The sequence below is a fragment of the Euprymna scolopes genome, chromosome 46 (assembly GCF_053919585.1).
Source record: "Euprymna scolopes isolate OS-2025 chromosome 46, ASM5391958v1, whole genome shotgun sequence".
Taxonomy (NCBI): Eukaryota; Metazoa; Mollusca; class Cephalopoda; order Sepiida; family Sepiolidae; genus Euprymna; species Euprymna scolopes.
In genome coordinates this window covers 77,038,443-77,053,223 of record NC_136527.1, presented here as the reverse complement: position 1 = coordinate 77,053,223, position 14,781 = coordinate 77,038,443, and positions in this window count along the sequence as shown.

Below are 14,781 nucleotides of genomic sequence, written 5' to 3'. Positions count from 1 at the left end.
TTTAAAAAATCTTAATCTAAATGATCCCATAACTCACTCGTTTGCCCTTGCAACATTCTTTAAGGTGAGGCCGTAAAAATAACACCAATAAACATAGGTAAAATGAAAAAATAACACCAATGAACATAGGTAACAAATATTTACTCCTTCAAAAATAAATTAGTTATACTTATCTTTAATTTGCAAAAAATATTTTTACTATATTCTTGAAAAATCCTGAAATCAGGTGTCAAAATACATTAGGAAATAATTATTAAACTAAAAATTAGTTTGTGTCGATATTTAAAGACACTTGAAACATTTACACCCTTATAAGTTAAAAGTATGTAGTTACAAATAATTTTTATATTCCTATGAATTAAAGGGTGGACAGTTCTATTCCCTCAAACAAAGCGTTATTGACTCAAAGGATTAACAAAATTTAAATTTGCAAATATGTAAAAGAAAGTACTACTACTAATAATAATAATAATTACACAATTAGAATGTATAGAATTTCACTGTAGGCTTTTCAAGCAAATTTAAGTGTCGAATACTAAACAAACACATACTAAGACACTTGTTTGATAATAAGGCATTTTGAATTAAATAATAAAATAAATCTAGATATATTTTCAAATTAATTATATTCTAAACAACACCTGTATCGACTGGTTTTGTGTAAAGTTAGCAAATATTTATTTTTAGCAGGACTCTTATGAATGGTTGGATAAAATTAATCTAGGGGTTGTGACTTAAATCCAATAAAATTAACAATAAATAATAATAATAATACATGAAAGCAAATTCTAAAATATTGAATTTCATTTGGTTGCAGATGTTCTTGATTGAACGCTATGATTGAACTTTAATGGAATATGATTTTTCTTAAACATTATTCGATAAACAGTATTACCTTGTTTGGAAGACTACAGCCACATTTGTGATAAAAATTCTTTTACTGGGCACTATTATTTACGAACCGTATGGAGTAGTTGTGAAACCTTAACACATTTTAATGGTAATATTAATTTTGATGAAATATCTGTTTAATTTGCAAATGAATAAAAAAAATAACGAGAGGTCGAATGAAAAGTTTTGATTCATGAGAAACGGGAAAAGTAAAATTTTTATTACTTCTGTGATTTTATTATAAAAACACATTTTGTGAAATGTGTGAATATTTTTTTCTTCAAAATAAAATGTACTTAGATATATATGAACACACACTGAAGACAACAACTGCATTTAAAGAGAGCTAAGCATTATTATTTTAATGTTCAGCATCCATCCCAGCTTAAAAAACTGATTTGTAAATTTGGAATAAAAAGATAAAAGTAATATTTCGTATGAATGTAAAAACATTTTTGTTCTATAAAATTATCGTTAGTTTAATATGAGAACTCACACTGTAAAACAATATTCTTGATTAATGTGTTGATATTCTTGTTCTAACACATAATCGTTGAATTAAAAATTTACGGCAATGTTTAGTGTAAAGTGTATAAAAATTCTTAAGAAAATTTGGAAAAATTACTTAAACATATTAGAGTTCTCACTGGTGCCAAACAACATTTTTGTAAAGGTTGATGAGATTCATGTTTTAAATTTTAGTAAAAAATGAGTGTTAACACTGGGGAAAAGCCATATTCTTGTGAAGTTTGTGGATATTGCTGTGTTGATAAATCAAGGTTAGTAATACATATGAGAACTCACACTGGCCAAAAACCACATTCATGTGAGGTTTGTGGATACTCTTTTTCTATAAAACCAAAGTTAGTCAGACATATGAGAACTCACACAGGGGAAAAGCCACATTCATGTGAGGTTTGTGGATATTCTTGTTCTGTAAAAGCAAGGTTAGTGAAACATATGAGAACTCACACTGGGGAAAAGCCACATTCATGTGAAGTTTGTGGATATTTTGGTTATGACAAATCAATGATAGTAAAACATATGAGAACTCACACTGGGGAAAAACCATATTCATGTAAAGTTTGTGGATATTCTTGTTCTGTAAAATCAAATTTAGTGATACATATGAGAACTCACACTGGGGAAAAACCACATTCATGCGAATTCTGTGGATATTCTTGTTCTGTAAAATCAAATTTAGTGATGCATATGAGAACTCACACTGGGGAAAAGCCATATTCATGTAAAGTTTGTGGATATTCTTGTTCTGTGAAATCATCGTTAGTGAAACATATGAGAACTCAGACTGAATGAGGGTCCAAAACAACATCGGGAGAGGGAGTGGATATGCACAATAAAAGGAGCAGTCAAGGGAAAGGAAAAAATGCCAGCGTTGGAAATTACCAAATCAGCTGTAAATAAAAAAATAATCCATTACAGCAACTTTAAAAGCCCAGGAATTGATAACATCTTAAATTTCTAGCTGGAAAAACTGACGGCCCTACACCAACATTATGCCATGGCATTCAAGCGAATTATTACTGGCAAAGAAGAACCGCCAGAATGGCTTACAAATGGCTAAACGACTCTTATACCCAAGAGTCATGAAACATACATGCCAAATAAATACCGACCTATCTGCTGCCTTTTAACCATATACAAATTGCTTACTGAAATAATTGCTGACGCAATCTATCAGCATTTGACCGATGGTGAATACCTTGAGAAGGAGCTGAAAGGGTTCACGAAAAACAAGCTTGGGACAAAATATCAACTTCTGAACAAAACTATCCTGGAAGACTGTAGGAAGCGACAAAGAAACCTGTCAATGGCCTGGATTTACTACAAAAAGTAATTTTACAGTGTGCCTCATTCCTGGATAATGCGGTGTCTGGAGCTGTATAATCTCCATGATAACATAAGATCTTTCATTACAAAACAAATGACAATGTGGAGAACATCTATTACCCTACACCACATAAAAGGGACAATACAGTCTTAAAACATTAGCATCCACCGAGGCATATTTCAAGGCGATAGCCTATCACCACTACTATTTTGCCTTGCAATCGATCCACTCAGCCAGCTTCTAAAAAATGTGATGCTGGGTACAATTTCAGTAGAGGCAAAAAAAAAGATTAAAGTAAAAGAGTGAATCATTTACTTTTCATGGACGATCTAAAACTCTATGCAGAGACACAAAAACACCTTGTCTCCCTGACAGAAATTGTGAAAACGTTCTCAGAGGATGTCTGTATGGAGTTTGGATGTGACAAATGTGCTAAATGCACAATAAAAAAGGGGGAAAAAACATCAAAACATTTTTGCATCAATGACAGCCTAATTGAAGATTTGAAAGAGGATTCCACATAAAAATACCTCGGCATTGAGGAAAACATAAATGTTAAACATGAAAAAATGAGACGTAAAGCAGAACAGTAATACACAGTACGTCTGAAAAAGATCCTCAAATCTTAACTAACCCCTAAAAACAAAATTACGGTTATAAACCAGCTTGCAATACCTGTGATCACGTACGGTTTCGGTATTATAGACTGGCCTCAATATAACATAAAAAAGCTCGATACAAAGACCAGGAAACAACTATCCCTACACAAGGTAGCATACTGAAACCAATGCATGGACAGGATTTACCTACCACGAAAAGAAGAGGGCTTAGGCCTTACTGAATCCAACCATGCATATCGAGCCACTATAGTTAGCATGGGACAATATATTAAACATTCAACGTATATAACAATGGAAATGGTGAAAGACCATCATGATCACCTTTCAACAAATCTCAATCCCAAAGCTTGCTGAAAACTTTGGAGGAGTCATACCGGAGAACACTGTCGATGTACACGATAAACCACCAACACAGATTGCAAGAATCCAAAGAAAAATACAGCAAAATAGAGATAGAGACAAGAAAAGAAGGATGGAAAGAAAATAAGCGAGAAGGGCAGTTCCTAGAGGAGCTCAACCAGGAGTACATAGACAAAGATGCTTCACCCCAATGGCTCAAGAACGGGAGACTTCCATTTGATGAGGAAAGACTTATTGTATCCGGGCAAGATCAGGGCTTACTCACAAATGGATTTTAAAAAATTCCTGGCCTACAAACAAATGGCCAGTGCAGGTTTTGCCACTCAGCAATTGAGAGCCGAAGCCACCTAATGTCTGCATGTCCAATCTTATTGGCAGATGGCCATTATACTGCTCGTCACAACAAAGTATACAAGTACATCCATTGGAAGATCTGTGGATTGATGCAACTTGACAGATCGCTGAACATCTGGGAATATGAGCCACCACCAATTACATCAAATGGAATGTGACCGTGTTCTATGACAAAGACATACAGGCAGGCAGATATATAAAAGACAAGACCATCAAACCAGATATTGTTATCTTGAACAAGCCTGAAATAACTGCGCTCATTGTAAATGCCACGGTCCCAAATGATTTCGGCCTTTAGAGAGCTGAACGGGAAAAGATAACAAAATATCAGGACCTGAAAAATGATCTAAAAACGATATGGTCTCTGAAAGAAATAAACATTATACCGGTTGTGATAGGAGCGACTGGCTTAATAAAAAAGAAGATTTATAAATACTTAGAAGCCATTCCTGGAAGACCAAGGTGTAATGAAATGCAGATAGCAACCATAAAGGGAACAGTATCTATTCTTAAGAGAGGCCTCGAACATAAATTTAAATCATAACAGAATCAAGTGTTTGTTCCAGGAGGGAGCCCCTTGATCTCTTAAAACTTACTGAAGTAAAATAAAAAAGTGATAATATGCAATGGAAAAGTTACCATGTTCTGTTAGAAAGACAAATCGGCGGCAGATACATAAAAGACAAGGCCATCATGCCAGACATTTTTATATGGAACAAGTCTTATTAGAGCATCTCGATTTATAAAAAAGAATTTTCAAAAACACTTAGAAACAACTCCTGAAAGACCAAGTTCTAACAAAATACAAATAGCAGCCATCAAGGGAACAGCGTCTGTTCTTAAAAGAGCTCTTGGATATAAATTTACATTGTAACGGAATCAAGTGTTAAATTCAGGAGGGGAAACCTTGATCTCTCAGAACTAAAAGTAAAATAAAAAGGGAAAAAAGCAATATTCTCACGCAATATGTAAATATTTTTATTCTTATATAAGTCATCTCTACTGGTACATATGAAAAGACACACAATTAGAAAATTCCACATTCTTGCAAAATCTGCACAGTCCTTTTCGTATTTATTCATATAAGAACTTCAAGTAAAACAGTATTACTTAACGACTCATTATTGATGAAACTATTCTTAATGAATTTTTTTATAATAGAAAAAAGTAGAGAATATCATACAATATGAGGATATAAAAATTTTATATTGAGTTTTTTAAGTTGCTATAGACTAATAAAAACCGGTTACAGGCAGATCACTGGAGTTAAGCAACGTTGAGCCTGCTCATTACTAAAATGGGTGATCAAATTGGGGAATTCCAGGCGCTGTATTTTGGAGAACCTCGACCTCTCCCTGCAAGAGTTGAAAAATCTTACGTCGTCATCTTCCCTAATGGGGATAGACATGCAACTGGGGATCGTTTGTGAATTTCATACTCCCATGGAATTTCTTCGATTGGAGCAAGCCGGTTAAACCCAAATAGGGTTACGTCCATTTCCCTCAAACACACACACACACACACACACACACACACACACACACACACTATATCAGTGTTTCTGTTCTCGTTAGTAAACTGTTGTGAAAATGAGAAACACTTAATAAAAATGATATTTTTCAAAGCATGTAGTCTTGTGCTAAGAAATCTTTTTCATATGTATGAGAAGTTTACTGATATGAAACAGAAACACGATTCGAAAATGCCATATTCTTGCTAAATATTTTATAAGAATTCGAATTTATTCATATGAGAACTTCAAGTAAAACAGTATTACTTAAAATAAACCGGAAACGACTCATGATTGATGAAACTATTCTTAATGAATATTTCGATAATAGTGCTAAAGTTGAGACTATAATATAAGCAAGTAATGAATGTTTCATTATTAATTGGCCACCTGTCTACATAAATTGTATTGCCACAAGCAATATTATAAATCAGACATAATTTTGGCGACCGAATCATACCAAAACTTTTATATTCATAACTTTTTTATTTATTCATATAAGAACTTCAAGTAAAAGAGTATTACTTCACGACTCATGATTGATTAAACTTTTAATGAATATTTTTATAATAGAGCTAAAGTTGAGATTATCATACAATATGAAGAAGTAATGAATCGTTTAAAAACAACATTGTCTCTGAAAGATATAAATTTCATATTAATTTTTTTAAGTTGCTTAGACTAATAAAAATCGGTTCCAGTCATATCACCAGCGTTAAGCAAAGTTGAGCCTGTGTTTATTCATATGAGAACTTCAAGTAAAAAAGTATTACTTAAAATAAACCAGAAACAACTTATGATTGCTAAAACTATTCTTAATGAATATTTTTATAATAGAGCTAAAGTTGAGACTAATACAATATGTGGAAGGAATGAATTGTTAAAAAATAAGCTTTCGAGAAAATAATATAATTTTTGTGGTAGAGGAAACTGTGTTAATGAAAAATATTATTGTTGCTCTCTTTTCTTATGAATGTGGCATTATTAATTGGCTACTTGTCTTTATAAATAGAATTCACAAACAATATTATGAATCAGACATAATGTTTGCGTTTGGAATGTACCAAAACATTTTGTTGATAAACTATATTATATGCAGTGTGTCTTTGCTTTACAGTGAATAAATATTAGTCACACACATTATAACGCATAGGATAGAAACTTCTATGAAATTGTCTTTTTATATTTTCAGTTATTGTTTGATCTGCAATAAATTCTCTGTATGAACCATAAATTAACTCAGACAAAATTATTAAACTGAACGCTTCCCCGACAAATACGATTCATATATTTAAGTTTTTAGTGGGCCTAATCAGTCCTGGTACAATATGAAACGTTTGAAGCTTTTAGTGAAATTCAGTTTCTTTAATTCAACAGTTTAGTTTTCAGCTATTTTCAGTTGTCTTAAGTAAACACATCTATATATCTATAAAAATTAAATTGTCTGTCAGTGTGTTTACATTTCACTACAAAACTATGCTGTCAATTTTCAATCTACAGACTAGATATTTGACATAAGTAGTATTGAGATTTGGGAACATGTTTTTAGACGGGTTTCGGCCAGAAATTTGGCTGTCAAGGGGTCAAAGTTCAACGATTTGACCTTTGGAAAGTCTACCAAATTCCTCCAGCAATTTTGGAGCTAAACACTTAAAGTTGTCGATGTACGTTCTTGGCCATAGATCAAACTTTTAATTTGAATTGACCCCAAAACAATAAATCTAAAGGGGTCCAAATTGAGGGCAAATTTGGAAAAAAAAGATTGACTTCTGCAGTCACTAAAAAATTACTCAGCTAAATTTTGGTCTAAAGATTTAAAATTTCACATAGAGTGTATTCAGACATATGGTAAGCTTTTTAAGCGATTATTGGCCGAATATTTAACTTCCAAGTTCCAAAGATTTGATTTTTGCGTTCTCTAGCGAACTATTCAGCCAATTTTGTGTCTAAACATTTGAAAATTAACATAACCGATAACAGCAAGCTTTTTAATCAGGTTTTGAGCAAAACATTTGCCTGCCAAGAGCTCAAAGGTAAAAGAGTTTACCTTTATATATATATATATATATATATATATATATATATATATATATATATATATATATATATATATATATATATATGCACATAAAGTTATGAACAGTACATGGAGTCTAATTATTTTATTTACGTATATACTTTTTCTGTTAATCATAAAATGTTAATGATGAGTGGAACAGTTTGAATGTTTTGTACAATTATTTTTTTATTTTTTTACAAATTAATAAATAAGAAAAGAATTGATTAAGAATGGAATTAATTGTATTGATTCATTCTAATAAAAATAAATAAAGAATATAATTGTATTAATCTACTCATATTGAAAAATAAATAAGAAATATAATTGTATTGATTTATTCTTATTTATATATATATATATAAATAAAATGCATTGCATTGATTTATTTTTGATATATTCTTATAAAATAAATAAAAAATATAATTAATTGCATTGATTAATTCCTATTAAAATGAATAAAGAATATAATTGTATTGATTCATTCAAATTAAAATAAATAAAAAATATACTTAATTGCATTGATTTATTTTTATTAAAATCAATAAAGAATATAATTATATTGCTTTATTTTATTAAAATATATAAAGATTATAATTGTATTGATTTATTATAAAAATAAATTAAGAATAAATTAATTGATTTATTCTTAAAAATAAACAAAGAATAAGTTTATTTGCATTGATTAATGGTTCTAAAAAATAATAGAATTGTATTGATGTATTTTCATTAAAATAAATAAAAATGTACGTAATTGTATTAATTTACTCTTATTAAAATGAATAAAGAATATAATGGTTTATCAAAATAAATAAAAAATATGATGAATTGCATTGATTTATTCTTAGACTGAAGACATCTTGTGGGCGAAGAGGGAAAGATAAGACCATGTAATCATGAAAGACATGAATTCCTGATTCATCGGATGAAGAATAAACAGATTCATACATTTTGTAAACGTGGTCTTAGTTGTCCTCATTGCAACTGAAAAGTAAAATGGGTGTTTGTCTTCATATGTGTAAATGAAAATTGTATAACTCCCCACTTAGTGTCATGTGTCCCCTACATCATCATAAATAATGATTCCCCTCCTCTGTGTTAAGAAGAACTGTTCGTATTGTTATATTTTAAAGGAATTTATCACCGCCGTCATGATGTAACCAAGTAAAATATATATATAAGAATGCATCCGATTGTTTATTGCTTTAGAAATGGCTGGATATATTAAATTAGGAATAACTGGATATATTAAATATGTTAAAATAAATAAAGAATATAAATGTATTGGTCTATTCTTATGGAAATAAATAATATATATAATAATATAATTGTATTGATTTATTCTTATTAAAATAAATAAACAATATGATAAATTGCGTTGATTTATTCGTAGACTGTGAGTTAGCTAAATACCTCTTGGAGGCGAAGAGGGAAAGATAAGACCATGTAATCATGAAAGGCATGAATTCCTGATTAATCAATGGAGCTGCATCCAAATTTTTTAAATTGATCATTTCTAGAGGCTTACGGTCGCTTTCCACTTGGAACACACTTCCATAGATGTACGTCCTGAATCATTCACAGCCAAAAACAACTGCAAAGAGTTTTCGCTCAAAGTTGGCATAGCGTTGTTTAGTCTCTGTTAAAGATTTAGATGCAAATGCTTTGAGTATTCCTTCTTGATGGAGGGCGGTGCCAAGTTCTCTACTTGATGCATCGACTTCAATGAACTTGGCTTGCTTTGCAGAGTCAAAGTGCAATAGCAACACATCCATGAAAATTATATCCTTAATTTGCTGAAAGTTTCTCTGGTGATTTTCTGACAACTAGTACTCCACTTCTTTTTAAGAAAATTTCTCAATAGTGTTGTGTGATCTAAAAGGTGGGGTATGAATGGTGCCATGTACGTGATTATTACCACACCTTTTACATGTCGTTGGTGTTCAATGAACTAGGTAACATTTCTGTGTCTGTTACCTTGCTTGGATTAAGGTGCATTTTAATCGTAGATTGCACACTTTTGATTGATTGAACACTTTTCGCGTTTGAAACAAAGTCCTTCCTTCTGTGCAATCCTCATTAAATTGTGAAGTTTCTTTTCATGCTCTTCTTGGGTTCCTCCAAAAACAATGACATCATTGATCAGCCTTAGAATGTCAAGGCACTTCTGCAGGATCACCACCATCTTTTACATTAACAGACCCTGAGACATTACCAGACCAAAGGCATCCGTTGAAAACATAATCTTCCAAAAGGGAAGTTGAAGGTTGTCTAGTCGACAGTTGTGAGACTGAATCGAGTTTGATATACCAATAGCCATTTTTAGCATCCTAGTTAGAAAATATTTGGCACCAGTGAGTTTATGTTCAAGTTCTTTCATTGTAGATGTCTTGTAATGGCATCTCATGATGGCCTTGTTTAAATCTTTCGGATCTAAAAACAGGTTAAGTTTCCATTGTCTTTACGCACACAAACAAAGCTGTTGACCCATTCTGCAGGTTCTGTTACTTTTCGCATGACACCTTGTTTTACCATATTTTCCAATCAGTCTGGATTTCTTTTCTCATAGGTATGGGACATTTTCTATGTGTACGTATTACAGGGTGGTTGTCTGGTATGAAACAATATGATATTCAGTCTCAAAATTACCGATACTGTTAAAACGATCTGGATACATATTTACCAGATCATGTGTTTCAGTGAAATTGAGGTTTCCTGGATTGCAAAATGTAGACTTACTAGTTGAATATCACTGATCGAAGGTAGTTATATTATAGTCTGTACATATTGTCTTCCAGTTTCCTTTGTGTGAAAAAGGTATTTTTATGGCTCTGTGCGGCTTAACATAAGCACAATTGTATGCTGTTTGAATATTTAGTACCATGTCACGCATAGATAGGAACCCTGCACTCATTCTCGGTGGGCTTTCTAAAGTAATACACATACGCAAAAGACACTCCGGAAGCGAGTATAAAACATGGAGACAAGCTGTTTCTAAGCCCTTTTAGGACCACTTCTCAACGAGAGAAGTTGGGCTAACAAGCCGCCGCCGTTTCGGCGCGCGCGCACCTCACGCCCACTTCCTACTATGTATGGGGCACGAGCTAATGACTGTATGTATACATTCTCACTCTTTCTCTCTCCATCTACTACTGGTCACTAAGAACACCTTCGCGTAGCTGACTACTAACTGATGACAACTCTTATATCCTCTTCTTTGTCCACACGCTGGATTACCATTCTCAATTTTCCTACAACATTTATTTCTCTTCCCACGCGCGAACAAACAATAGTGACCCGAACTTGAGATGAAAACACATTTCCTTTTCTTGCTACAACACCAGTCCTGCAACGAACATTGGTTACATACGCGCGGACATGTTATAACTAAAACGTTCATTTCTTTCAACAGCAAATAAACGACGTTTATCTTATTCATTAATTGAGTCTTTGTTTCCTTCAATTCCCATTCGTTTCATTATTCTTTTGTAACGGGATTGGGGTATTTATATATCCTACTCCCCTACAAATCGACCTAAATTCCTGACCCAAAACTGAAGACTCACTGCTCAAAACAACGAGATATTACAAAAAGGCTAACTGAGACGCAATCAGGGATCGTATCAGAGATTCCTCATGGCGAAATATATTTTCTCTTCCAACTGAACAGTGCGCAAATGAGACTACTGAATGGTTCAATTGAAGCAGATGTCCCCACATGGAAATTCTATAGCAAGCCCCACTCTCCCCAATGGTTTACTTCTATTTGTGAAGCTGCAATTATTTAAAGATTCAACCGACATAAGTCCAGTTCATGGAGAGAGATATAAAAGCTAGAAATAATTGTAAGAGAGAAAAGGTTGCAGCTAAGTCAGAATACACTGAAACCACCAGCAACCCATGTAAGAACAGAAATTAGGAGACCAAGATATTTGGAAAATCTACAACAGTGTAGTTAATAATGAGCAGTCAACTCATTCTCTCACTATCAAACAATCATGAGGTTGCTTACACGGCAACTGAGAAGGCTAACCTGCTTGCCAGTCGGTTTGCATCAAACTCCACATTGGACCCGGCACACTACGCCCTCCTTGACTTTCTTTTGCAGACAGACGCCTCACTAAATGATGTGAAAGTAACCTATTCTTATGTACATGGTATCATAAAAAACCTAGACATCTCAAAAGCATGTGTACTTGACCACATCCCGGCTGTGCTATTAAAAATGCTCCAAACTTTACAACAAATGCCTTAACGAATCTTGCTTTCCCGACTGCTGGAAAGCCGCTTCTGTGGTACCAGTTTTCAAGAATTCTGGCGAAAGAACTGACACATTAAATTATCGCAACATTAGCCTTCTCCCGCTGTTCACCAAAATATTTATGCCCTTAATTAATCAAGCTCTAGTCCATCACATTACAACTGCTAAACTCCTGACCGACAAACAATATGGATTGAAGCAAGCGCATTCCACAGCAGATATCCTAACTCTAATATCTGAACGTATATATTATTCACTGGACAAAACAGGGGAGGATATAGCGGTTACCCTCCATTTATTTAAGACATTTGACAGTGTATAGCACGATTGTCTTCTAAGGAAAATTAGATCATATGGGATCACTGGAAGAATACATAATTCAATTAAATCCTTCTTAAGCAAGAGAAAAATCCAGGTTGTCCTCGATGGTCGTACATATAAACAATATGATATAAATGCGGGAGTACCTCAGGGGTCCACCCTCGGACCTTTATTATTCCTGATATGTATAAATGACCTCCCTGATAAAATTGGGTATATTTGCTGATGACACCACTCATTATGAAAGGCACGAGGGGAAAACAAATGAACACATATGAAAGGAAATTACAGAAACACTAGAGGATGACCTCCAATTTGTAGTGGAATGAGAATAAAAATGGATGGTCACATTAAATGCTGCCAAGACTAAGTTTGTTTCCTTAAATAATTACAAGAAACCTTCTCTACCACCAATAGCAATGGCCAAGAACTAATTACCCGAAAATATTTCCTTTAAACTCCTCGGTCTTACGTTTATAGGAAACATGAACTGGAATATATACATTGAGAGCATTGCCAAGGCTGCTGCGAGGATGGGCTCTCTCTACTGCGCTAGAAAACTTACTTAGGCCTGAAAGTATCCTGTGCCTCTATAAGGCCACCATTCGCCCATATATGGAGTACTGTTGTCACATTTGGACTGATGCATCTCCTACTTGCCTCTCACTCCTGCACAGGGTTCAACAGAGAGTCGCCAACCTGATAGGTTCTGAACTGTCATCTAGGCTTCAGCATCTGTCCAATCGACGAAATGTTGCATCTCTCTGCCTGTTCTTCAAGTACTTTAATGGTGAATGCTCTGACGAACTACAGGCACTTGTACCCTCTCGACGTGAATACCCCCGACAAACTCAACAAGCAGCTTAATCCCACCCCGCTACACTAAAGATCCCTAGGTGAAAGAAAGCCTTCCACTCCAAAAAAATAGTTGCTGGTGCTTCAACACTATTCAAACGAGATTTTGTAGTCGATAAATAAAGTTTTCACATAAGAAATAATAGTTTCTCCTAATTTTATGTCAATTTTAATAAATTCCAATGGTAGCTTCAAAATAATTCAGTCGAAATTACGGAAATATTACTAAATTATGAAAAAAAAATAAAAACAACTTTAATCGTGTTAGCAGGTGAAGAATAACGGCCATCTTGTTTCAATCGAAACGGAAAAATACCTCCCTTTGTAATTCTTCTGTGTCTAACAATAATTTTCTTCAAATTCTTTTTTTTTCTTTAATAAATAATTTTCTACGTCATCGATTTTCTTTAAGATATAATCATCTAAAAGGAATACGTTGATGCCATTGTTTTCATGTGAAATTCAGAATTACGATTTCCGAAATTTTGTCCTAATAGTGTAGAAGCGCCCGGTTGGTTTATCCCTGTCCTGCTACACTTATCAGGTGTGGGAACATTTTATGGAAGGTATGTAGGCTCTTGTATCAACTTTAGCTTTCAGAAAGTGTATGCCTGGGAGGTTGGGAAATTTATTATAAGGTTTGTAAAAATTTCTAGCCGACTGTCACTTTGTTTTTAGATAGAGTCGAAAGATATCAGTTCAAACTTATTAAAGATCCCTTCATTGTCCCCCTGGAAGCCATTTGCACACGGTTAGGTCTATCAGAATTGTTGACAGCTCTAACACAAAACTGCAAATAAAATATAAATAACTCGTACTTTCGTTGTATTATAAGCCAGTTACAGAGTGCACACGGTTGCTGTGTTTCGTCAATTGTTTTAATTGCTTCGTTCCAGATATGACGACCTATAATCGTTCCTCTCTTTCCTGGATATCTCGGAATTTGCACCTAAATGTCTGTAATTTACATCTGGTAAGAAAATCATCGAAATTCTCTGATCCCCTTTATTTATATTGATGCAGATATAAAGGAGCGATATGGAAATACAATTATGGTTGTAATCATTCGCCGATGTTTTTGATTTTTTTTTGCTAAATGATATCTGGGTTACTTTGTGGTGGTGGCTATTGTTTGGTAGGTTAACCAATTCATTATTTGGATGTATCAATTGACTGCAACCGTCTACTTCCAGAATTTCCGGTATTTCACGATGACTACAATGAGTTAATATTCTGCATTACCAACGTTGATTTCATTTTATTACTTGTTTTCATTTTGAATGTTAAAAAAAAAAGAAAAGAAAAAAAGGAACGTTCATGAATTCAATAGACATAATAAGCTACTTCCGGTTCAAGTGGGACGCTGCTTTATAACAACGGCAATTGTTTTAATTGTATTATTGTTATAATTAGTTAAGCTTTATAATTTACTAGCGAGGGGGGGTACCCCGCGTTTCCCAGGTGTTTTAGGTGTGTGTATGGGAGGATAAGTAATAACCCTGAAACGATGTTAAAAAAATCGGAAAAACCAAATAAAAAAAAAACAAAAAAAAAGAGCGAAAAAAAACGATGTGTGTATAGGGGGTGGGGGTAAACTAAAGAATAAGCGAAGTAAAAAAATAAAGAAACGTTGCCCGCGTGTCTAAAGATGTAAAAGAAAAAAAAGTTTTGGTCGTGAGACTGGATTGAACCCGGAATGCA